This window comes from Neodiprion fabricii, chromosome 4 (genome assembly GCF_021155785.1).
Source record: "Neodiprion fabricii isolate iyNeoFabr1 chromosome 4, iyNeoFabr1.1, whole genome shotgun sequence".
Taxonomy (NCBI): domain Eukaryota; kingdom Metazoa; phylum Arthropoda; class Insecta; order Hymenoptera; family Diprionidae; genus Neodiprion; species Neodiprion fabricii.
The window spans coordinates 24,672,547-24,698,719 of record NC_060242.1 but is presented as its reverse complement, the minus strand read 5'-3'; the positions used below and the strand labels follow the sequence as shown (position 1 = coordinate 24,698,719).

The following is a 26,173-nucleotide window of genomic DNA, read 5'->3' as shown; positions in this document are numbered from 1 at the left end:
ACACTGTTACCATATTTTATTAATTAATTTTTTCATTAGTCAGCCTGTTTGTTGAATTGATTTTTTCGACTGAAAAATATTGACTCATTGAACTTTATAACGTCTGTTCGTGATTCCGGCATTTCCTGTTTCTTTTGTTTTTTTTCTTTCCAGAGTTATTTGTCGCTTGTACCAGTGTAACAATTTGATAATTACTTGATGTAACATCGCCTCGTAACAAAACGAATGAAATGATATCGATTATTGGCCAACCAACATACTTAGTCAGCGAAGCAATTAACCGATAAATTACCACGCAAGTTTCTGCGTAGAGATCGTTATTCATCGAAATTAGCTTTTTCGGATCGTACCTATACGCAGGCACGAGTTGCTGTGATTCATTTTTTGCATCCCACTCGGATTTCGAATGCGCTGTTTTTGTTTTGGTAAATTTTAATTATGCAAATCACGAGTTTCGCCCTGTCTCTTCTCCCTTCCCGTTGGTCCAGAATTAGTTTAGCTGGGACTTTGAGTCAATGCGTCAGCTAGCGACGAAACCGTTAATAACCAAGCCTCGAGCACTATTCGTTTATAACCAGCCACTAACCTCGTACTCTGAAACATCTTTACACCGGATACTACCGCTTGATCTTAACCCAAGTTATGAAACTAGAAGGAAAAACGATGGGGAAAAAAACTGAGCGCGAACGCAACAGCGAAGAGAAAAAATCTGAAAAATCGACTCTACTTTGTCATTCTGAAGTTGTTTGGAAATGATAAAATACTCGCGTCGTTTAAATTTCTCATTAATCATTATTGCGAACCTTGTTCGTACCTACGTGTGAAAATTATTTCGTATAAAAAAAATGTGACTTTCGTTGATCGTTGAAAAATGTCAGTCGTTAGAAAGAAAAGTTCGAAACCTGGAGATTTTATTTCAGTCTGTCATAATCGATTGTCGTTAATTTGATTGTGATTATCCGAGTCTCCAAATTCGCTCCAGAACATATTGTTTTGGTTTTCGAAATTTCTTTTCCACGTCAGTAAAACTCTCCCCGATCTTTTCGTGCAACAACTTCACAAGGTGCTGCTTTCGTTGATAAATCGAAAAAAAATTCTTCTGAATAAAAATACTGGATTTTCGGTACAATAATTACGACGAGACTGTCGAATCTCTACGTTTTATAATCTCAGGATTTGGCAAAGTAAGTTGTATATAATATACGATGATAATAGTCACCCTGATATGTCAGAAGTAAAAACAAGCCTATCGACGGTTTAGTTATTGTTTTTCTCTTTTGATACCGATCGTATCACCAATTTGTACACAGACCAAATCGACACTTAGGATTTTCCAAAGTTGTCAACAAAGAGCGTTAGTTTTTTGGAAATCACAGCAAGTATTTTTCCTCTTTTCGTCAGTATACGGAGGTGGAAATTGCACGCGTGTCGCACTTCAATTCCGTGCACGACGATGACGAAGCAGTGCATATGTTTATGACTGAGAACGTCTGTAAAGATTGAAAAGCATTCGAGGTTGGCGAAGGAGTTTTTGTACGTTACGGGTGCATGTTTTTGCGCAATCGTCATCGCATCTGATACGCTGCCGCAACGGTATTGTTCTCAAAAAACTCTGGAAACAATTGGCTTTCGAAGAGAATACATATGTTGGTTACTGCACATGCTTAATTATGTAAGGCCACGCCGGCTGACTGGTTAATTAAAGTCTGATCATTAAATGTCGTTTCACTCCGTTTTTATTGTAACATCGCCGGAGGAGGAGAACAGCTGATTGATTTTTGCGAATCATTTCCTCTTACTAAATATTCTGTATCGTTGATCTGGGCCAAAGTGAGTAATTGGTTATTGTTTCAGAACCAAAACATGTTTGTACTAGCGATGATTGACACATAGAAGCGATAAAGTTGAAAATAGTCTCGACTTTCTATGCCGATGTTCAATATTCAAATTTTCAGAAACATTTTTTCGTTTCATCTTGAACTGTGTTTTATACCAGAAATTACGAGTAATATTTGATGTTTTATTTTGAAAACTTCATTCAGTTTCACCTACAACTCACATCGATGAGAATAAAATCCGTCGCTGTAACTTGAGTGAAGTTGAATTTTTACCGTAATGTGTGAGACTATGGAATAATTTTTCTTTTAGGAAATTTCGGCTTGCACAAATACCGATAACACATTGGCTAGTCCAGCTCAAAAACAAATACAGTTTACCTGTGACGTTCGCATCATCTGGGGAAAAAAAATGTCGTTAAAGACGTGCTCAATTGAAGCGGAAATTTCCTAGTCGAAAGAAAAATAGAAATAATGAGTATAAAAATACAAAGAGAGATGAACTAGATACAGCAAAATTTATACACGATTTAAAAATAATCGTGAATATAAGTCAAACTAAAATAAATTTTGGCCATTGAGCCAAAGTAACGCACATGTACGTATCATTATAATGTTAAAGTCCGCATCGATTTGCGGAAAAGTTGATACACGAGGTGTTATGTCTTAGACTAGACACGAGCTTTAACGCCAACATCATTCGGAACTATTGCAATTTTGTCACAGGTATTTAAAGTCTTGATATGACTGGATGGAGAAACTTTTCTTCTCAGTTCATGGTTAACCCCGCTTGAACATACCTTATACATTTATAAAGCGTGTATACGCACAATTTCATTCACGCACTATCTTATAAGGTACAACGTGCAAATACAAGACTCTCGTCTAATTGCGAAAGTTGCGTATTTAGCGGTTCGCCTCGCGATTCAATTCGCGACGAATGACATCACTTACCTTAATAGCCAGCTCATGACTTATTTTCGTTTTCCGCAAGTGAATTCGTCCTCGTTTGAACGATTACATCTAATCGTTCCTGCGATAGTTTACACGATACGAATTCCTCGACGATCCGGTACGAAGAAAGTTACAGAGAGTTGAAAGAGAATCCCACGAGCTGATCAATCCGGTTTAGAAACTCATCACAGGATCTTTCAGTCATCTAGCAGTATAGCACCAACAACGTGGGTTCACTCTTTACCTGGATCAAAGAAACATCAAGTACGGTTTGCAACAGGATAAATTAAAGTGCTTTTTTCATATTCACATCGCTAATTTCAATGGATTGTCGAGTGGCGTTTGATCATTTTGAAGCCAGCCGAGCGAAGAAATACAAAAACAAATGTAAAAGATTGTCTTTTACTGCAGATATTGGTTCATCAATTTATTAATGCCAGTGACGATGGTTGTGATCGATATGATCAATATAAATAGGGTCCGGATTCATATGTAGATACATATTTTTTAACGGAATCACTTTCATTCCTTCTTTAATTTTCTAAATAAAGTGCGGTATTTGGAGCCAAAAAATGCAGTTTGTATTTTTCATATTTTCCTCTATATTTTTCCATACGAATTTTCACCGTCTTCCTACGCCTATCAGCAATCCAATAGTTATTTTTCCAAATAAAAAAACAGTCGTCACGAGGAACATCCTCCCCTTGAGTCGAGAGTCGAGGTTGACCCTACAAGTCCCCTCCGCAACTCGTTGCTTCGGATGGCCCGTGTTTCCCGGTTATAAACGCGACGAAAGGAGACAAAACTAGAGAGCTAGCAGGAGGGAATCTATTCATAGTAGTGAGTCACAGACGAGTGGCTTCAGCCAAGACCCGTCGGCTGAATTTGCGCACAATAGTTTATACACGCTGCCTGCCGTCACGATGCCAGCCGTGTAAGCTATGCCGGGAGAAATTTTCGAGACTAGACCAAGACTGAACCTGCCGAGGAAATATTTCACCTGCGCCTTTCGTTCCTGCCGCGACTACAATGCGCTGAATTAACGACCAGCTTTGTGCCTTGTCGGAGATCGGACGTGATTACCTATGCCGGCGCATTTTTAAATCGGAACACAAAGAACGCACGAAAAACGATGGTCTGATCTATTACAGGCGATGCGAAGAAGTTCCCAAGTTCATAGCAGTCGGTAGCTTCGTTTTTTGGCAACAAGGTTACAGCTCCGAGATGAATTTCAGTCGACCATCTCTAACGTAGTGGTTCTGGGTACTTCTGCGAAGAGAGTAGAACGCTTCAAAAAATTTACAATTAGAAAAAAGCTTAGATGGTATATGAAAAAAAAAAAGATAAAAAAAAAAAAAAGAAACCTCGTCGTTGACGGGCAGTAAAATTTTCTTTGCGACAATTCGTGTCGCACGAAGAGCGAGGCTTTGTGTCGTGCTTTCGGATTTTGCCGCGCAGTCTGCTCGGCGGGTATAACGTCGAGGTGGTAATCATTAATAATAGAGTCGTTGCACAATTTGACGTCAGAACTAGCAGCAGCGGCAGCACTGAAAGCTTACGAAGCGTAAACCTTTTTGTCATGTGTACATTATGCCAGCTATAGGCACATCGCAACCAGGAGTTAGTCGTGCCTCGCAGACATGGTCGACTGCCGAGCAATACCGAATTACACCCTATTGCGTATGTATACTCGGTAGCTTCAGTGATCATTTTCTACCAAACGGTCTTGCGAACACCGAGTTGTCGCATTTTTCATACCCACGTTTGTTTGGACATACTTGAAATACGTCTCGACTTTGGGTTGGATTACTCGGGAAAAAGAACTGAGAAAGAATGTCTTGAAATAGTTTTTTCATCTCACATCTTTGAGACCCACGCGTAAAGTACGTTGTAAATCAATTGGAATTGAAGGAATTCAGAGTCGCAAAATTACACCGCAATTATATCGTTTAAGCGTCTAGACGGGGATTTTGCTATTTCCCAATTATCGACCCTTCGTCTCGTGACCGCCGATTTTCATAGTCGGCGTACTTTATCTATTCACGCAGTATCAAAACTGTTCCATAGTTTCACCTGTGCTCCTCCTTCAACCGGGAGGAAATACCTGTCCTTTGAACAAGCGTACCTCCTCGTATCGCAGAAAGGGAACCCGTATCACCCATTTTGATACACCAAATGTACGTTAATAACAAACCAGACTGCAAGGAATTCCTTACAGTTACGACTACTGAACCTCAATCGTTCGTTTTCTTCGCCCATGATAGAAACAGTGAACTTTTACCCCGACTTAAAAATGAACCCCAAATCCCTGAACGGAATGAAATTCATGCACCGACCCAACCTTCGAGACATTACGGATTCGACGCGTCGAAGATAAGAGGTGATCGATAGTGCCGGCAGCATTTCCTCCGTAATGATGCAGCAGCGGTAGGAGGAGGAGGCTTAAGCGGAACCAGGTTCGCCAAGGTCTTCGGTGGCTGGCCGACGGGTCGCTGGTCCACGAATGGCGAATGCCGGATGACACACGAGGTTCTTTCGTGCTCTTACCGCTCCTTGAAGACGAGATCGGGACAGACCGCGAGGTACGCCGCAGCCTGGCATTCGGTCGGAGTCCGCCAGACGTAACGCAATCCAAGCCAGATCCACCGATGAGCTAAGCGCGGCTAATAACAGCGCTATATACCGCGCGAGGCGCCGATGAAGCGATAGCTGTATACTCTCTTCTTCGTTTAGAATGCAGCTTCCTCATTCTCGGCTTCGGGAGTCGGGAAAATTTCGGTAAAGTTGGCCGCGGTTTGATAAGACGGGCCGTTGCACTTGCGAAGATTCGTCAGTTGCTGGTTTGTGAACCTAAGTAGATTATGGATTAATCGAAAGTAATGAAGAATTACAAAATCGTTTGAATAATCTTCAGCGGTGTCATTTGCCGATGACGGTGAACGCGAATGGAATACCATCACTTTTGTACGATAGAAATGATTTTGAGAAAATTCCAGTGACGCAAGGTCAGGTACCGATATTATTGAAAACAGTTTGATGGATGAAATTCACAAGTTGATTGAACTTCCGTGTTTTTAATACGATTAAAGTGTTTTTCGGTTTATTTTCTTAGCCTTAAAAACCTACGGAGATCGCCTGAGAAAAATTTGTCGAGTAGTTATCCCCAGAGGGGATAAAAATAGATCGTTTCAAGTTCGGCACAACAGACGTTCGTCATCAATAACGTTTGGAATTTATAACTGTACTATAGTATTGTATTTTTCCAATGTTTTTTAGACAATTCGTGAAAATTTGGTCAGCGACTAAAATGAGCCTGAAAATATCGTAACTGATTGAAAAACACGAGGGATTAGTCGTTTTGAACGTCCTAATTATCAAAGCTTTTTCAGAATTTGTTTAGATTCATTTCTGTCGCATGGTAGAGTTATCGTGCCATTTGTTTTTACCATCATTAGCGCAAATAAAATTGCTGGTGATTTTGAAAACAATTTTTCTCTTCGCCTACATTTCGATTCGTTCAGCCTGTCGATCAGATTCATCCTTAATCAAGGATCGCTTCAGATGTTTATACGTCACAACGGTTTTTACTACGCTTTGTTTTTACACAATGAAGAATTACAGAATGAGAAATCGATAGAAATTCGTAGAAATTGACGAATTTCAAACGGTTCCGCAGTGGCAACGACCGCGTTAATGTTTCTCGGTATCGTTCCCAGAAACGGTCAGAAGTAATTGCACATGTACACTACATATCATCATTGTTATTACACTCTCATCGAAAATAAATCCGGGCTAAAAATACTCGTGCCGTCATCGAATGCAGTGCAGACATTAATTTTTGTAAAGACATTAAAAATGAGTGAGAGAAAAAAAAAAAAAAGAAAAAAATGAATAAAAAAATCCCAGACACATTATCGTTCTGTCATCATATAAACGACCGTTTAAGAGGATCCAAAATCAGGTAAAGACCGTAACCGATTTGGAAATCCGGGATCGGTTCGAAGCCATAAATTACCTCTGCGCACACAAAGCGTGTCCGATAATTACGAGCAGCGAATTCGCGTCAGCCAAAAGACGACGCAGCTTCAATCAACACGGGTGTCTCGTTTACGCGGGTGGTTGTATTAATTTTCATTATTTTTCATTTCCCCGAGTCGTCGACAATTTCAACCGTCACGCTCTCGATACACGCATACACGCACTGTAAGACGTACACGAATGTCACGCCTCCTCGCTCCTGGCATGGACGACTAACGTCTCAACGGTAATCCTCGAGTCATATCGACGCCTTCCGCTAACACCGCGATAATTGATGGAAAGCCAATAGCCCCGTGCACTTGTCATGGGTGGTGCGTTGTACGCACCATGGCTGCATGCGACTCTGCTACACCAGTTGTAACGATCACGGACCCGGCCCGAGTTCGACGTACCAACGCGACGGGCCTGACTACTTGGGTACTGATACCGCACTATGGGACCGGTGTATATTATGTACTATAAATAAACTACGGACGTACAGTATCGCCCGGCAGGCCCATTCATAGGCTTCGTGCGTCGCGAATCAACATCACCCGGGCTGTGACTTCGTCAAACCCATTCGTACCTAACGTTACGTACGCTTGAACCTGTATAACGCGTGTGTACTAGATTTCTCTGATCGCCTCACGCCCGTGTGCACAGAAGTAGATACCTTAATGTCGGGAATTTTACACACTTGCTATATTACACGCGACTCATTTCTATTCGCTTTTTGTTCGAATCTTGATTATTTTCAATCATGTTCCACGTTTGTTAACACATGGATTTCGCATAAACTTGTTTGACCTTCTTTTCTTGCATCCGTCTCTTTTCAATTTTCATAGTTTCACGCTGGATTATTCCAAGAGTGAAAAATAGGCTAAAATAGGTGAAACGGAATTGGAGAACGTGTGAAATTTGGAGAAGAGAAAAATTGGATCGAAACTGAGTATGACGTGTAATATACAAGCTGTGCGCAATGTGTATTATGCGCATAGACAGGAACGCGGTATATTGTACAAGGCCAATTAACGCGATTATGTTAGATCGTTCAGTTATCACGTTTTACGCGTCACCTACAGGCGTAATATGGAACATGTTCACGACGCATGCGTTTATATAAACCGCGCTCGACTAGCATCTCCTTAGGAAAAGCTGTTTCATCCTCAGCTAGCTGATGTCACCAACAATTTTGTCAATTTCTCTGCCCGCTATGTTTACCGTTGGACATTTACTCAAAGTTTAGCGCCCGTTTTTCTAATCTTGAATTGTTTATTAACTGCAATAATCGAAACGAAATACACCAGAAATCTGTACCGAGTGTTATTAGAAAGGTGTAGCTGTATGTCAAGTATTTTTAATAATTGCCACGTGATGTATGGATGATTCTTGTTGAAAGTTTGCAGCTTCTTGCGGTTTTTGAAATTTTGCCATTTGCGCCTGAATCAGAGATCGCGAATTATGCCGCGAGAAAAAGGTGAAAAATAAAAAGTATATGACGTTGATAAGATGTAAACCAAAACGCATACGTATAGACGTTGCGAATTACGAACGTGATCAAAGATAACGAACAAAAATAAAACCTCAGCTATGAGCAGACATCTGCAGCCTTTCCCTAGCACAAAATTATATCGCGTTTGATGATTGTGTGTTTTATTTTTTCTCATGCTTTATATTCGCCATATGTGTGTATACGGTGTATACACCGGGTATAATATGTATTACATGTAAGACACGAAGATCGGTGGCGAGATGAAAATTGAACAGATTCGTGCATAACTTTCCGCTGCCACAGTCAATTAATTTTAATTAGTTATATTATTTGACAAGAAACAAAAAAAAATCTGCTCATAACTTGTATTATGAATGAGTTTGATAAATTTTTTCATTACCAGGGATATAATCATTTCTTATGACATTTTATTTTCTTTCAATTCCGAGTTACATCGAATATCTACAATTACGCACACAGAGTCATGCGCAAGCAATCACGGCCGCCTTCTTTACGCCTACTTAAACTGAAACTTGCTAAACCCACGTCACGACGACTCTATCTATAACATATACGTATAATGCACCGGGAGGAAAATTTGCCAAGAAACATTTTCTACGTAATTTCGTCAGTGCAGCACCGACGCGAGCTGCGAATTATTTTTCCAATAATTTTCTAATGTTGTATAAAGAAAAAAACATGTTTCGGAAAGGTCGACTTTGCAGAGGAATGAAAAAAGAAAGGGAAGAAAGAAAGGAATAACTATTCAACAAAACCACGCACTCGACATTTCCAGCATAGTCTCGCGGCCCAAAAATCCGACAGGCTGACATCACTTCTAAATATCGGTATGATACATGCCCCCAGGATACCGATTCTCATGCCTCCTCGTCTATCATAACTACCTTTTACAACATGCAATTTCAGAAAGTATTCTCACCTCGCGCGCATCAGGATTCATCAAAATCAGATGATATCATTCGCTTGCACTGTATAGAACAAACATACGTGTACATGGATATGTATATATATATACATATATATTTACATACAGGATATTGACGCTATAATGAAACATCGGAACAAAAATTACTGTCTTGAAATTTTTCATTCACCCATTGCAGGACTTGGTTTTCCAAAATATGAGTGTGTCTAATTGTTGCACTATGTAGGTTTACGGAATTTTAAACAAAAAAAAAAAAAATCTCTCGCAGTGTAAATTTGCGCGATTAACGATGAAAAAAAAATGTAACGGACGTCGCGACACTAACATGACGGACCTTAGCCTCATCCATAACTCGAAACCACCCCACTCAGTTATCTTTAAACGGTACGAGGCTTCTGTATAATCCATATAAATATACTTGGCACGGTGTTACGCAGCCTTATCGTTACTTCCGGTGCATTAGCCGCGTTAAATAGAGACGAGGTGACGAACACCAAGTGTAAGTAATAAGCAAGCAACCCCTGTAACGCGCGATCATTGAAGCGTAGGAACCGCAAAGATAGGGAAACAAAGGTTGCGGGAGAATCGCGACGCGACAAAATCGTGGCTGCTGAATTGAATCAACTGTAATAACCAGTAGCGCGAACAGGTTTCACCCCAACTCGCCATGGCGATACCCCGTAAGACGACACCGCGGCGCCACAAATTCGGCGACACTTTTTTGCGAGTTGAAAATTGAAGCTTATTCTAATTTCGTTACCGTAGGCGAGATAAATTTCTACTTGTGAATACCGTGCGGTTGTTAACCCATTGGGTCACACGCTGTTGTGTGCGCTGAGTCAACTTTTATAACAAGGCGGAATTCGATGGTTTTTAAAGCCGCTGATTACGAATCTGAAATCGTATTTTGAAAATTCGAAATGATGGATCCGATATGGTGGGCGAAAGTTTCTAATTTGATCGAATAAGGTCAGAAAACTCTATGCAGGGGTTTTCAGTGGCGCTGATCGAATTCGCCGTACAGAATTTTCAAAATCTAATTTCAGGTACGTAATCAGCTATCCAAAAAACTTGTAAGTTATGTAAAAACATGTACATGCGTAGATGAGTAACTTTCTCGGAAATAAATTATTCCTTCAATTTTCACGATTTTTTGCCGTTAATTTGTTTTTAACAATAATAATTTACATTATATGGCAATAATTGCTGTTTAGTATTGAAAACCTATTAGTGCAGTATCAGAAATACCAAAAACCGCAAAGAAATATGCTGAAAAGTTCTCTAAATATACGAAAAATGGATGTAGTTAAAATAGGTGGTAAGAATACTTATCACTATGAGTCGAACGGTTAATTATTTTCGATTTCCATCGTGTAATTGAGAAGTAATACAGGTGCTGAATCAAGTTACTTCTAACACATTTTCTTGTTATTCGACGAACATTTAACATCGTTTTTTCGTTTTCGCATCACCATGAAATCGAGTAAAATCTGATCGATTCGTCAGACTTTTATACTTCGCTATATCTGAATTCTCGTTTATAGTTTTGGTATTTGTTTATCGCGAATTTTGTGAAAAATTTGACTAGCACAACTCGATGCACGATTATCACATAATAAATCTATTTGAAAAGATATCAATTCTTAATTGACCACCTATTCCAAGTCGGTAAATGACATAAATTTTTTTACTCGTCTCATGGAATCGAAACCGCACTTGATATATCGCTAAAAAAAATCGTTTTCATAATTTTTCCCTCAAACTGTAAATCACACGTAAGGTACACGCGATACGTGAACGTGTTACGTACCGTACACGTGCATCTTGTTTACACATACATCGTCGCTGACAAACATGAACTGCGTAGTTTGCAAGCGCCTCCACCCGGCAGCCGAGCGAAGCACAAAATACAAATTCATGACTCACGTCAATCGACGTTGCGTACATTATGTTTTATGCACACATTGACACGTTCGCGTGTGTATAACACATTGTACACACATGGCACACGTGTTGGTAGCCAACAACACGAGCTTAAGAATTCGCCTCGGTCGCACATGCGGCGAAGGTCGACCGACTGCGATTTCTATGCCTACGATAAAAACTAGAGAAAACTATTGAGTTCGGACAAAAAACAAATAACCATTAAACGCGGCGCGGCGCATAGATGTCGGGTTTTGTTTATGCACACTTGTTCCTCAACGTTGAACGTACAGCCAGCTTGCCTCTTATCTTATCCCTTGACAGTCGGTGATTCCCGATTTATTCGAAAACCGTAACGAAGTGTGCCTGAATGGCCTGAATTACGCAGTCGATTAACTCATGCAGTTGTGAAATTCGAGTTATTGAGAACTTGAAACAATAATTTCATATTAGTGGTCTCGGCGTGTTATTTTGGTCAAGAAATAACCAGTGCAAATAAAAAAATACATCTACAATTTTCCGAGTTTATTTTTTTTTTTTTTTTTTTGTTCCGGTGACTCAGAATATTGAAATTGGAGATATTTAATTCATAGCCTGAAACTATAAATGATATATTCCGGGCGAAAGAGGCTTTTTAAAATGTATAGGATCGTCAACTCTGTAAATATGAATGAACCAGTCTATTTTAGTCATCGCTAATTTGAATAACCTCAAACTTGGTACAAGATGCGATTCAAAGGCTACGGAAATAATGTACGGCACAAAAAATACTCGATCGGTTTGATCGAATCACTAAAATTGAATAAAAACCGAGATTCAATTTCGGGGTAACAATACGAAGTGTCGAGTAATGATATAAATTGTTTTCAATCAGATACTCGCAAAAAATTTTCACGCCGGACCTCGTCGATATCGCGGAAGCGTGAAAAGAAAAAAGTTTCTTTAAATTGGATCGAACATCGCGACTAAACTGTAACATATACATCTATGGTTTTATATACTTACCCGCTGACATAAGTCTCATCTGCGCGTCACGTATGCTGTATGCATATTCATGAATTAAATTACGGCATTATTCCGAGCGTATACCGGGCGACTCTTCGAATTACGAGTAGCAACCGACTACTTTAATCCTGATTGATTGCTCGGCCACTTCGACCTTTTTCTCTGTGGTTGAAAAAATTGCAATTAATAATATATGCAAGACAAATGCAACGGTGCAACTATTTTAGACGTAATTTACGTCGCTGCACGTTTCTGTATTTCATATTTCGGAATCCGTTTGATTCGTAAATTTGAATTTTTGAATAGAACAATGATTCCGTTTTTTTCAAACGAACAATTCGATTTTTAAAATATTTATACCTGTGTCAAAAATTAGGCCTAAATTCGGAAACTTGTGTGGTCCGTGGTATTTGGTTGAAAAAAAAAAATACGATTCCTCATTATCGATGAAGTCACAGAAAAAACAACAAACTGTCATTGTCTGCACAATCTGAAAGTGTTGCATCCTGAATTCCGGGAAAACAGATTTTTAATCAATCGAATCTAAATTTTACATAAAAGTTAACTGCATATTTGACGCAGATGCAACGCAATTTTACAAAATACTCGTAGCCAGAGCTTCTAAAACACTAATTCAAAAATTTCTACAAATTTTTCGAAAATTGGGTACATGACTTTTTGTTTTCAATTCATTGTATCGACCAACTGTAACTTATTTAAATATCATTCAGTTCAGAACGTTTTACTTGATTATTCAAAGTGTTTCCTTAACGTGCGTCCGTTTATTCGTCGGTTTCATTCACCTTATGTAGAGAGAGAGAGAAAAAAAAAAAAAAAAACGGCCCGAACTACAATTGCGAACTATCGAAGTCTGTATACGAAACGTAATTTCAGGGTTGGTACGACTTTTGGAATCTCAAATTCATTGAATTTTCCATATATTCCAGCGGAAAAAATAGTCGTTATCCACTGACATACCACTTAATAATAGCATATTTACAAATAAACGACGGTAAATATTTTTAACGTCGTACAATTGACAAACTTGGTCTAATCTATTTTCTAACGACAGGCTGTAATTTTCTTTAAAAAAAATTAAGAAAAAATCGAAAGGGAGTGTTGGTATAAAGTAACATTACAACATTTTCAAATTACCACAAAACTTGAAATTTCCGTCTTATTTACCAAATTCCCTGACTTTTCCCTGACTTTTCCCTGACTTTTCCCTGATAATTCCAGGTCGGAAGAAATTCCCTGACTATTCCAGGTTCTCCTGTTCCCCGTAACATGCCCAACAGCCCTGGACCTTCCGGCCGTGCCGAATTCAAAAAAGGTAACCTTTCTTTGCGTTTTTCTTTTTTCATCCTCGGTGCATCGCGCACCTCGTTTCGCCTATATACTTACAACCGAGTGTTCAAAGCCAGAGCACCGCATGCATCGGTGAGTCATGCGGCCATGGCCGTGGCTTCGGGGTCATTCGTCGGTTGTTCGAGCCTGACGTAGGTATGTAGATACTGGAATACATACATATATGTGCGTATAAAAGTCGAAGATGTCTCTATCTATCCGTGGCGATAACTCGACGATATTCCCGAGTCATGCGGCATACGTGTTTGCATGTGTGGATAATGCGAAATCAATTTCCATACTTGTATGCAATACTTATCGACGATCAGTTTCCTCGGTTCTCCAGATATATATTACAAATAAGTGCAGGACGAAAGGACGGCTGACGAAACGAGAGAATTTAATCGATTGAACTAATGCACGTATCTATAATGTCAAACGATCATTCGAGGATTAACAGAAAAGTAACGAGAGAAGTCTATTGATTGGTTTCTAGTGAGAAATGAAAAAAAATACAGCACATCGTTTTACACTTGTATTATATTGATACGAGTATATTAGTCCATACTTATAACCAAGGCATAAATTATTATACAGATTGATTTGCGTCATGTCGGTATAATAATATTATACTTGACCCGTGATTTATGCACGTACTGACGAGTCAGTTGATAAGAATTCATCGTGTCTCATCATCGAGCGCTTATTTCTTACGCTCGAAATTGTTATCATCGCGCGATGATAATTTTTTTTTTTTTTCTATTTTGCTTACTTGTTTTGATCGAATAAAATTGTTATTATTGATCTCTTTTTTCAAGCTTAGGCTTGTAATTTCACACACATTTATGTCAGATTTGTCGTCACTAATAATAATATCAAAATCATTAATCTATAAAAATTTTACCAAACAATCAAAAAAAAAAAAAAAAAAAACGAAGCCATCAAAATTCATTCGTCAAGTTCAACGATTACTCATCAGCTACGTAACCAGAAATTTAACTCGTATAACAATTGAATAAAATGATCATTTCATTTGCGACCAAATTTGGTTTTGGCTCTGCAGTTAAAGTTTAATAAATTCACGCTAAATATACTCAGTAAGCGCAGTCATGTGCGGTAGAAATGATTTTATCTCTGTACCTTCTACAGGTGCAGGTGCAACGTTTTCGGCGAGCGTTGCAGGTGCACTTTAAAACTTTAAAAATCGAGAGCTACACGCACTATTATATATATATATATATATGCAGTTTCAGCTGATACGTGAATCGACGTTAGCGTCGTTTCGAGGCTACTGTTAATAGCGCAAATTTCTTTGACAGAATTTTTTCGCACGTCTGAAGGTTATCGAATTACATAGAAATGTAGGTGTGATTGCACATAACGTAAAGTACAAGCACAACAAGCTGACAAATGAAATACCTGCCTGGGTAAATAATTTCTTTAAATGTGTGAACCGTTCGGTACAACAATTCAGTATGACTGTACGATGCTATTTGGAAAAGAAACAGACACCCGGTCGCTGCGTGTGCTGTTTGTTTAAATTTTATTTCTCCGGCAATTCCTCCAATTTTTCTCACTATATACCGAGATGCACCGAAATAGCAACCGTACGGTCAGAATCGTGAGGCTTGCAAGCATTATATGATTAACAAACCGACGATGATCTCTCGGCAGTGTTTTGATGAAAAATTTTACTGGGATTGATAGGCAGCAGGTAAAATATCGATGCTTTGTTTTAAATCGCTTTGAAATTGTTCAAAATGTAATTGATTCGTTCGATTTCACTGTACGTTTATGGCTCGTTTAAATCAGAAGACTATTCTCTGCAAAGTCACCGAAACAAACTTTTTTCCCCGCGTGGACAATTCAATACTGAATTTTTTTTTTAAGTAATCAATATCCGTGAAATGTTGCAATATTTAATATTTAAGCATGCTGACACGATTAAGAAAAAAAATAAAAAAAATCTTACCAATCAGTGAATCTGTAGAAAATAGTCTTCTAAATAAAATAAGCCGTCTACTAGATTTTTAACAATTTCTCAACGATTTGAAATTGAGCATTTCTACCTAAGCTTTTGTTTATACGTCAATCTTAACCCTTTGAAATAAAAAATACGAAATTGTATAAGATAATTTGCAGCTCGGCCAGATAATCCAGGATGAAAAATTCTGAACTGTTTGTTCTGCAGATTGAGAATACGCGAGGGTTTCACAATCAGCACGGATACATGCTCTGGTCGGATAACGATCTCCGGTTTCATTGCGCGAGGTTGATTCATTCATAAATGGGCCCATTATGCGTGTGTCTTGCTTATGCAAATACACGAGCGGATGCATCGGGGATTTAATAGGGTTCTGTGTAAAAACTGGTTATTTTTCCGGTGACGACACTCTCGAGTTTAAAATGCATGAATGGGGATTTTAATTCCAGCTCGAGTTCTTGTTGCAAAACCATTTAATGTCGGAATTTCATGACCATTTCATTGTTTTTCACAACTCTTGTTGCAGAAGCTTGTTATCAAGCAATCTTCATGAAATCACGCGCATTTTTCACGGTGGAATCTGTAATCTACGATCTATCGCGTATGATTCTCAAACGAGCGTTCATTTTTTTCACCATTGGAAACATCGTGTGCAATAAGAAAATTGTTTTGTAGTTGTAAAATTTATTTTCATTTTATGTCAACGCATCGTTCTAGAAACTGAATATTTATCAGCATTGCATGAATCACATATAGTTACGTACGATATGTTGAAAGTACGAAGGCTTGGCTCCCACATGCGGTTCTTCTAGAGATAAGAATGGTTTTATTTAGGACGAGTAAATTTGACTACTTCTCAAATAAAGCACGCATTTATTGAAGTTAGTGTGTAACAGAAACTTTGCCCAGAAAAAATCATGAGTCAGCGGGATATTTCACGAACAGATATTTCGAAAAATATATAAGAATAAATTTCGTCGTTCGAGTTGAATTATTATTTTAAACCGTACCTCATTTATTCATAGAAATAAATGACATACATTTTTCACAACGAATTAAAAAAAGAACGTATATATCCCGTAACTGAACAGAGAGAGATTTTATTTGTTACAGTTGCCAGTGAATTCTAGTAAAATAGGGTATCGTTACCATAACGGCTCGAATATACTTGGAATTACCATAAAATGCGATACAAGTAACTACTTAGTACAATTACCGTTGCCTTTGAGTATCAATTTATTGTTACACCTGCAACATCAAATTATCGTAACAGCGACGATAAAGTACAGTAGGACTGAGGCGTATTCGATAAAAATAGCAATCCATGGTAGATTTTCTGGTTTCGTCGTCAAAACTCATTTCCATATCGTGCCTGTGGCCTAGATTTTTCGGTTACGATGAAAAGTGAAAATAATTAAGGATCGTACAAAGTGACCGCAAATAGATATTTGTGAAATATCTCATCCATTACCAAATAAGTAAAAATCTCATTTCTCGTGTGACTTATTCGAACTTTTCATAAGCGGCGCATGAGTCTAATTGCACTGCTCGCTGATTCCCGAGACACGCACCGAGTTTCCCATCAGATCTTTGTTCTCACGCGTTGGTCCCGACTCCCACAGGAAGCATCCGCATTCGTGCACGTCTCTCGAGATACGCACGCCCAAAGTCCGCGTATTTTGCGCTGTAAAGTTCGCACGTTGAGCATGATAGAAACCCCTCGCGATACCGCGATTTCGAGAATCGTTCCCTAAATTAACTTCCCGGATCGCGTCATCGCATCACCTCGCGGCGAGTAGTCGGGATACCGGGAACTCCGGGAAATATTTGCACCGGAAACAGCCTCCTTGCTCGGTACGCGTTGAAGGTGAAGCGATTTCTCGAAAACAATTCGTAGCTGCGGTTAATCGTTGAATTTAAATATAATTTAAATTTAGCTCCGAAAATCAACACCAAAACTGCGAATATGCTGAATCGATTTCTTCGATCTATACGCTCGTTTCTTACCCGTCAAACCTGATTCAAACTGTTATTCGACAAGGAGAACAAGTCGATGGTATTACGATAGTTCGTCAAAGAAATTGCACCTTTTTCAATGTCACATCGTCGAAACTTTCGCAAAGACAAAGGTATCGATCCTCGGCTACGAAAGTCGCGCAACTCGATAATTAAATCTCATTTACGAATTGTTATTTGCCATGTTATTCACCGCCAGATGACAAAACTATCGTTTATCACAGTGCGTCAATTTTGATGCGAATTTGTCACGAACGTTGTCGTTCCAGAGTCTACGAGATAAGGATAAACTATCTCGGTGAAATTGGAGCAGATTGCAGTATTAAGTTCAACAATGACGATTTAAAATAGAATACGCCTACGACGCAACGTTGTTTCTGGTAACTTTGGTACGCCGAAAACCATCATTTTTACTCACGTAAGCACATATCCCTCAGATAGAACCACAAAACGATATATTTCACCCGGATTACTCGTAGGTCGCGTCATCGGCAGGCATGGCAGCGATGTCAACCGGTGTGACCGGTGTGCGAAGAGCCCTTAAATTGGGGTGGCTGAGAGGCAGGGGGAGGAAGTTCCCTGGGAATCTGGGCCGGGTAAACGTGTAGGGGTGATTGGGGGGGGGGGGGGTAAGAAGGGTCGTCATTGATACGGTTTAAACCGGACGGGGATGCATGACTCACGATAATTGTCATCGACAGCTGATCCATACACGCGTTGTCCGCAACAACGAAACGCGGTATGACGCAACGCTACGCGACGTGTACAACGCAACACGACCGAACACTCGCACATGTCCGTTTTCTATTGTACCTACGTCGTGCGCACAAGCAAGGTGGGCATAAGGGATAAGGGATAAGGGATCGGCGGGGGGGGGGGGGGGGGAGGGAGGAGGCAGGATGAGGGAGCAGCGGGGCGGAAAGGGACGGATGAGAGTCGTTGGCGCGCTTCAAGGGCTCGCCAGCGATGACTAATTCATTACCTACTGCAGGCTCGTCCTTCGTCTTTTTTCCGGTGTTGAATGCACGCGCATACCACGACGATAAGGGAAGCTGTTCCCGATCGGACCGGTCCTTGTATCGATTCCGCGGTTTGCCACGCGGCGCAGGTAACGCACTGCACCCTGAGTCCAACGACCCGGAAACAAATCGATCAAGACAACAAACTCTGGTGCCAAAGTAAGGAACACGGACCCGTAGGATCAAAGTTGGCACGCCGACCCTTCTTTTGCTACACGAAATGTTCGTTTGTCCTTATTTGCTCAGCATTTTACTCGAGGAATCGGTTGGAAATGTTTCGTGGTTGCCAAGTCATTTCAAATGCAATGGCTTCTCCGGTCAGTGAGTGGGTTACGGTTTTGAATCTTCGGCTTTGGTGTTTTCAAACACCTCCGGATACAAACCGATCGGACCGAAGAGGTATCGAAATCGGTGGATCGGACACGAGATCGCTTCAATTCCTTCAGTCATGACAACGCGCGTAGCATAGTATGAAATGCGCTAGTGCTTGTCAAGACCATGCGCTTAATGAGATAGATGTGTTTGAAAATGTCCAGTTTTGGTTTAAATCAAACTGGAATAATGGAAAGGTCGATCAACCTGACTACAAGAACTGAAACGTAAAACTCCCTGACTGTTTCAGGCTTTCCAGATTTGATAATAGCGTGTAAAGTCCGAAGAGCGGTGAAGATATTCAATGTTTCGCAATTTTGAAGTATCGATGTCACTGTTTACTTCCATCTTTTACATGTTCCGGAGTTCAAAGTAATTGGCAACAATTAACTTTGCTACAACACCGATTTTACACACAGCTGGGACACTAATCATTATATCGCTAGACGTTAGTCAAGTGTTTTTGCTCATGTTTTTCCCTGTAGAAAGGCTCTGACTATTCCCAACAATATCTAATATTTCAGACTGCGACATTTCTCCGATACCGCCAGGATTTCCAAAATTTCACTTGATAAGGTCACCGGCCAGTCCTTTACCGAATAGTCCTGAAAAGGACTGAAATGCAGCGAAACCGATGGATTCTTAGTCGTAGCTGCAAATAGACAATCGAAATCCGATATCCTTCCGATTGTCGGTTTCCCGGCACCGTTTTTCGGCACACCTGCTCGACCTCTTTCCCAACTTCGACGAAGTCTAATGAAACGACTAATTCCTTTGCGTAGTACTAAATCGAGTCCAAGGCTGTACGTTGTACAATCTGTGAAGAGAGGTAGCCGATTGCCATGAGGTGTCGAAAGGTTTTCGCCACTGTACTGTGGTTTTTTCGTTCAAGTTTCAAAGATTGCGCGCCACGTTCGACAAACTGTGCGCACTACTCGAATCCGTCACGAGAAACTTTTGAATACAGCCGCACTGTCGGCACCTACGCTCATTGTCAGTAGAGATTCAATTGCCGTTTATTCTCGTGGGAATTATAATTGTGAGAAACTTTCTTTTCGGCACTTTAACGCTACTATCGTTCAAGGAACGGCTCCCAGCCGAGCCTCTACGAATGTTTGGGAAGTTGTTTGATCGTAAAGTTCCTCATTAACTATCGCTATGCCGTGACAAATGAAGCGAAATATCAAAGAGGCGATTCATCTTCAACGCATCACCTGCAGTCGAATAATACCTAAGTGTTGTCACTCTTGGAATTGACGCTAACGAGATTGCCGTGCAATTAAACTTTCCCCGGGCAACATGGTACTCGATCGATACGCGAGACCGCAACAAATGCGATTATCCACCTCAGATTCGAACCAAGCTTTCCGTTTGCGGATAACGATGCGAAATGTTAATTCCGAGGAAGACACTGCTGCGAATGGCATCGCACGCACGATGCTCCACTTCGTTTCGTTCAACCCTTGCTCGCATTCACCCGATCTCCACACTTCGAAATCGTATCACCTCCGTCAGTCTTTGTCCAGAAGGAGACTGTCCGTCTACTCGAGGAAAGGCGCTACAGGTTGAAAGATTCGTCGACGCGTCGTCGCGGCGGCGCTCTTTCAGACCGCAAACTGTACAACGGAGTAAGTGGACGGACTTTCTCTTTGAGTCACCGAGCAGCGACGACCTCGCCGTGTCGATTCGATACCGACTCCGTGGCAGAACTTGGCAAGTCCGCGGGTATTGTGAGAACGCGGTGAACCGTTTTAAGGGTGGTGGGGGGTGAATAGGAAGAATAAGAGGCGAAAGAGGACTTGTCGAATCGCCGGGATCCACGACTCGGTAAATCGGGCGTCGAGAGCACCGGAATTAACCAAATTCTGGAGACACGTGCGAGCGGTTTTTTTATTCGCCTTCTTCTTCTTCTTCTTCTTCCTTCGCACGTGCATCTCCGCGGACCCGATCTCTCGACGCGTTCCAGAAGACGCTACAACTTACGTAGCCGCCGGAAGGCTCGACTTACCTGTCTATACGTGCGGCGAACATGATCTCGTCGAGGTCTGCAGTTTCCGCTCCGCTTTTGTCTACGAACGAGTGTACGGGCATCGTATCTTACAGAGATATATCGTGTCGTCGTATACATCGAGCTTCCGCCACGTTGGATGTCCTGAAACTGATAAACGTTACGAAAAATAAATCAACCGTTCTTGAATGAAAATGAGTTTTAGATAGTCGTGAGAGAAGTGTCTATTAAATATGACTGTGCTCTGTACTGTAAAAAATGCGGCGTGGGTTTGTGGAGAGTATTTTTCGGTGTCAATCCAACGCTACTCGATGTCAATCTAGTACTACGTATCGTCAAACTAACATTCAATCTTACCTTCAAGTTCTGAATTGACTACGAAAAATGTTCTATCGTAGTTCGCATTGGCCATTTTTTACTAATTTTAACACCGTAAATTTTTTACAGTATAACTATAGAACACGAAGTCGAAAATAATACTTCGTTGAATCAAACGATAGGTACGGGTTAGTTGAAATAAATGTCGAATTGGAACTATACGAAAATCTAGCCCACTAACGATCAGCGTGGTGGACAATAATTGCGAGATATTCGACGTCGACGACAATTGCGATGATATCTAAGATCGAAACTATCTAAACAAGTACGCGCATTGTCCGCGATTAAGACACGTTCCAAGAGTCATGACGGAGCAACAAGATTGGATGAAATCTTGACCGTACGAACGTTTGTCTGTATAAAATATAAACGTAATGTAACACAAATGCAACGTTAATAATAATACATTAAAACCGTCTACTGAGGAGACACGACGGCGAAGTTTATTCGATTGATAAGAATTTTATTACAAGTGAAAGTGCAGCGCGAACCGAAGCAGAACGAAAGCGTCCGTGTAGTCAGGTCATCGATCGATAGATCCATTCTCCCTCGGTCACCAGAACTCTACGTTGTTCGTTTAAACCGGGCTGTAAACTCTGCGAATTACGTTATAGTTTGATACTGCCTTATAAACAGTTACACGTAATACAGCTGCATCGGCATTGCGAAACTTGCGTAAGGTCAAAGCCTTCCGTTTCCTTTTCTTCTCTTTTTTTTTCAATTAATTTACTTTCCCATTTTTGCTCCTCGTAAAAGTCACTGGCTTGAGCAATTTTATTGCGTTACCGCGGATTCAGCGTTTAATTGCGTAGACCTTATTTTTCAATCACCGAAATTCCATCTCACGGATTCTAAACTGAGCGAAACTCGATAAAACACACAAAAAAAAAAAAGAAAAAGAAAAATAAAGACGCTTCTTCGCAGATGAAGATATCTCTGAAAGTAGGAAAAATTTCCAGTTTCACCCGTTAATTAATGAGAATGGATTTTTTTCAATCACGTGATGAGCATTGCTGGTCCACAAGGAACAGGTGAAGTTTTTTTTGAAAAACAACAATGAATAGTTTTCTACGGACTATCGCTTTCGATGATGTAAAAAAAAAATATGAATCTGATCGCGCGATTGGTTTCTGCACCTCAACACGTGATAAATATTACCAAATTAAACTGTACTTGATTGAAAGTTTTTCAGCCCAATTATACATCGCAACAATTCTCAACTGATTGTGCAGAGCGGTTGCATTCCTGCAAGCTAGAGTGAAATTTGTAACCGTTAGCAATGCCAGCAGAACTGTGACTCGTGTGAAGTATACGCATAATATTTGAAAGGAGATTGCGTTTGACGCTGGTTGATTGATATACCGGAAGTTTTCTGTGAAACTTTCCGCTGAACGATAGGAGATGAGCAACCGAAAGTTCACCTAGTATTGCTACATATTCAAAATATATTTTCGGTTGCCTATCCGGTGGCGTTGGACGGCGAGTTTCACAGAAAACTTTTTAAACACAACCCGTTGTGGATCGAAATCGTGGCACCTTGAGAAATTTTACGTTTGAACAGCCGGTAAGAAACATCTGCTCGAAACTCGTGCGTGTGTGTGTGGGTGTGTGTTTAATTGCAAGTGCATGATACATAATAACGATATAAAAATGTAATATTTACTAGCGCAGAAATTCTTACAACCGCGGGAATTCCTCAGGTGAATGTTAGAAAAGGCCTTTTCGATTTTCTGTTTCACGGATTTACACGACACAGTCATATAGGCGCAAACTCTCGTTTGCTAAACCGCAAACGCAGTGGTGTACAAGATAATTAGTGTCATTATCTATAGATAGAGATAAGATGATTCACGTAAAAATTTGTCTACATGATACTAAGGAAAGTTCCTTCAAGCAATTATACCTGCACAAGATAAGAGGGTCATCATCTTTTTCTGGATGATTAAAGAGATAACGACAAAAGCGTAAGATTGTTAATAGCACTGGGGGGAAAAAATAGTTTTTTCAACGAAATATCGATTTATCTCGCTTTTATATCTTGACAAAAAATATGAAGGTCAACGACAAATTCCACTAGATGAAGATGAGAGATGAGTTTTACGTCACAATATCTCTGAGAGATTAAAGATGAGGTGAAAATGAGTTGATATGATGATTATTTTAGATGATATTACGTATAAAACGCTGCCTCACATGCCTCATATGTTGTTCCGAAAACCATCATGATCCTATAGACAAACGCGTTGTTTACCTTAGTGATCGGTTTATCTTATCTTTGTACCGTGAAAAATAAATATCAAGATGAACGGAAAATTAATGTCTGCGAAGATGAAAGGTGAACTTGACTCACGCTATCCTCTATAAGATAAAAGATATGGTGATATTACGGTTATCTCAGATAAAATCATCTAGATAACCTGCACACGATCCACTTGTCGATACGAAAATCGTCATTATCCGATCGACAAAGGCGTTATTTATGGCCGGGAATGAAACTAAGGAACGATATCACGGACGGCCTCTGAAAGCTGGTGGAATGCAGTTGAACGGCAACTCGGAGCCGGAGGTCGTTTCAGGGCGGCGAAGAGGAAGGAGACACTCCGGCGAGTGTGTCTTGCTCACCTCGCACGGCCTTCACACCTCCTCTCCCTCTCCTGCCTCTCTCTCTCTCTCTCTCTCTCTCTCTCTCTTTGCCTATCGCTTTCTCCCTCTCCTTCTCCCCCGTTCTCCACCGAGACCAGAGATGAAATTTTTATTTCCTATGCCCACGGGACTCGGACTCGGTTCGTGCACCTCTGGCCGCCTTGTCGTAAGCCCAACTCGCGTATGTGGGCTCGTTGTGACCGCGTTCCGCTACCACGTCAGCTATTTCAAACAATTTCGTTCATCTCTACGTATAGCCGAGAATTTCCAGACACTTTAGCCGTCGCGGATCGACCGCGCGTGCAGATGAAAATTTCATCCCTGAGTACGTTTTTGCTACTCGCGAAAATTAAACCACTGTAGAAACCACTGTTTTATTTTTTTTTTTTTTCTCTTCTCTTCTTCACACATGCAGCAGAAAAATTTTTCCCTTTAATGTGACGGTAATCACGTCTTACTTTGGATCGACGATTCCCAAAACCAAACGGGAATATATTTGTCAAGTCGCGATAATATTTGACATGACTATGCGAGGGCTTTAACGAGAATACGATTACAAACCGAAACTAAACATCCGAAAATCGAAAAACACCGACGACTACGAGGAAATTCCCTTGGTATTTCACATCACTGTACATGATATTGCGTAATCATTGCGCGATTTTATGGAGCGACTAAAAACAACGAATAGCGAAACTTTTCTTGGAAGAAGGAAATTCTTAATTTCGCAATAGTGTCAGATAACTACGCAGAATTCTATGTTATTATTTCAAGAATCGAATTAATTGATTCGCCTGATTGAAACAAGAAAATTTGGCAAACGACCGGTACGGATATAATCTAACGTTTATAATCTACGCGAAGAAGAGATTTCTCAACGAAACTTTAAATATCGTTGCATTTCAATCCTCGTGCGATTTGTCCAAGTATTAACATTACTCGTATTAGTACTATGTAAAGTATACACGCCTTGAACTATTTTCACTTTTAACCATAAGGGAAAAATATACTGGATAATCACTCGCGTCAAATTTTCTTGTAATCTCGATTACGACATTTAAACCTTCGTTGCGACGACACGAATCTTACCATCACTTTTTAGTACCTCTAAAAAAATGAAATTTTCAAATGCACCGAAGATCGCAGGACGAGCCTTGAAAACTTTTCCACGGCTATTGAGTCTCGGAGTAAAGATGAATTGAAAAAAAAATGATATATTATATAAATAATAAATAAAAAAACAACGAAAGAAACATAACGAGCGGGTAAAATAATGATCTGAAAGAGAGGCGAGGACGAGAGCTGCTTATGTGACATGGCGAGATAACCTTTGCCTATACCGTATACATGCAGACGACGCGACGTTGGAATACGAAGGCTCTATCAGACGTTGCGTGTGTAAAAGGCGCCACATAGTTATTCGTTGACGCCGAACAGCTGACTCCGTCGTACGTTTCGTTAGTAAAAATGGCCGCCAGCGACGACCTCTCACCTAAGGAGGAAGAGGGGGGGGGGGGGGGGGAGGCTGGTTACGTTTGATTAGAGAGCCTGCGTAAAGAAGGTGACTCACCGAAGGCCTAAACCAGCAATGGAGGGAGTAATGGAAACATTTGACGGAATTATCGCTCGAGGAAGTGTCGACTTTTTTTTTAAGGATAACGAGAGAGTAGGTAGGCGTTACCTCGTCGATGAAAGCGCGGCGTCGAAACGTTGCAGTCGTAGTTTTTTTTTTTTTTTTAAATATTAAAAACGTCGAACAAGCCTATGCACGCAATTTTGATGAAATACTTGTTGCATCCGTAGGAAGAAAAATTAACATCAGTTCGAACAACCCGCGTGTCTGTAAATTGATCCGTACCTTGTATACGTTACGTAATAATTAATACACGGAGGTTTGCAATGCGGGGAAAAAATATTCTTTGGTTATATAATACATTGCAATTGTCGCTTGATTAATCGCATTAAATCTTTCATTAAAAAAATAAGAAAATGAGACCCTGTAGGACCGTTAACGACACGGTGTGAACGAGAGATGGAATTTGAAAAATTTTTTTTTTTCACCTACCGTTACCTGGTAGGTTAAAAAATAAATAAATAACTTTATACTGTTCTAGGGTTAAAACAACGAAATATTCCATATATTCTTGTATTCAATACAGAATAGGATATCATTACACGTACAGCAGTTCGTAACGAGCTGTGTACGAAAAAGATTTAAAAAAAGAAGTACGTTA

General features: G+C 40.2%; 2 protein-coding genes across 5 annotated transcripts in view; one reads left to right on the top strand and one right to left on the bottom strand.

Moving 5' to 3' along the window:
* The window catches only part of LOC124180858 (dual specificity protein phosphatase 10), a 91,799-nt gene that overhangs the window by 37,814 nt on the left and 27,812 nt on the right, over nt 1–26,173 (top strand). The window lies entirely within an intron of this gene.
* Nucleotides 1–26,173, bottom strand: part of LOC124180860 — a 121,691-nt gene that overhangs the window by 78,386 nt on the left and 17,132 nt on the right. For 3 of the 4 annotated variants that reach the window (XR_006870323.1, XM_046566744.1, XM_046566745.1), the window contains exons 2-3: nt 20,919–21,068; nt 2,790–3,033 (exon numbers count right to left, since the gene is read on the bottom strand). The gene's annotated coding sequence lies outside the window, so the exon portion shown is untranslated. Of the gene's footprint in view, nt 1–2,789; nt 3,129–20,918; nt 21,069–26,173 lie in introns of those variants that run through there. The other variant, XM_046566746.1, reaches the window with a different exon arrangement.